This window comes from Sinocyclocheilus anshuiensis, unplaced genomic scaffold (genome assembly GCF_001515605.1).
Source record: "Sinocyclocheilus anshuiensis isolate Anshui unplaced genomic scaffold, SAMN03320099.WGS_v1.1 C32218513, whole genome shotgun sequence".
NCBI classification, from domain to species: Eukaryota; Metazoa; Chordata; class Actinopteri; order Cypriniformes; family Cyprinidae; genus Sinocyclocheilus; species Sinocyclocheilus anshuiensis.
Window position 1 is genome coordinate 1 of NW_015613039.1, and position 781 is coordinate 781.

The 781-nt window shown below is 38.7% G+C and overlaps 1 long non-coding RNA gene across 1 annotated transcript; it reads left to right on the plus strand.

Annotated features, from left to right (window-relative positions):
- Positions 1-7: 7 nt before the first annotated feature.
- LOC107682453 (uncharacterized) lies at positions 8-589 on the plus strand. Its single transcript, XR_001633492.1, has 2 exons — positions 8-125; positions 249-589. It is a non-coding gene; the product is annotated as an uncharacterized LOC107682453 (long non-coding RNA).
- Positions 590-781: the final 192 nt, after the last annotated feature.

Sequence of the window (781 nt, forward strand, 5' to 3'; positions counted from 1 at the left end):
AACACGACCCCGCTTCGTCAAACAGGACCAGGTGTGCATTGCTCGTCTTAGAACAGCTGGGACCATCTGCCTTGAGACCTTCAAAGATTTCCCTCAAATGGGACGTTTCACCTTACGAGATGAAGGTAGGTGGACATTATCACCAAATGCAACTCTATAACTTGTCTTCAACTTGGATTTGTTGTTTTATATCTGTTCTGTGAATTTTTTTTTTTTAGTTCTGAATATGTACTTTCTTTGTCTTGAAGGGAAGACCATTGCCATTGGAAAAGTGTTGAAACTTGTTGCCGAGAAGGACTGAAAAGAATGATTGGTGCTTCAGCCGCAGCACACTTCATAGCCCTCCTGTCCTTTCTCCTCTCTGCCTCCCGAAGACCAGCTTAAAAAAAACTTATCTTAAAGAAATCTGTTTTTAAGCAAATGAAAATGAAATCAAGTCCACATGTCAGCTTTCTCATATTGAGAGCTCAGCGATGCCATTGTTTTAGGTTCTCCCCCATGACCTGTTCTTCGTCAATCGCACACGTTTAATGGCAAGAGATCTAGCTCTCTTCCAAACTTTTTATTTTTATAATTTTTCTTTTTGCTTCCATCAGAGAAATATAATGGCAGCAGATACAGTAAACGTATGTGGACCAAGATTTGCTTGTTAACATAAAATGATTTATGAGCAGTAAAGTTTGAATGATTAACCAATTGAAACCAAAATGTTAATATCTTGGTTGTACATGTCTCCCATTGCTTATTCCCATTTTGGTTTCTGTTCACATAACGTTCTTGC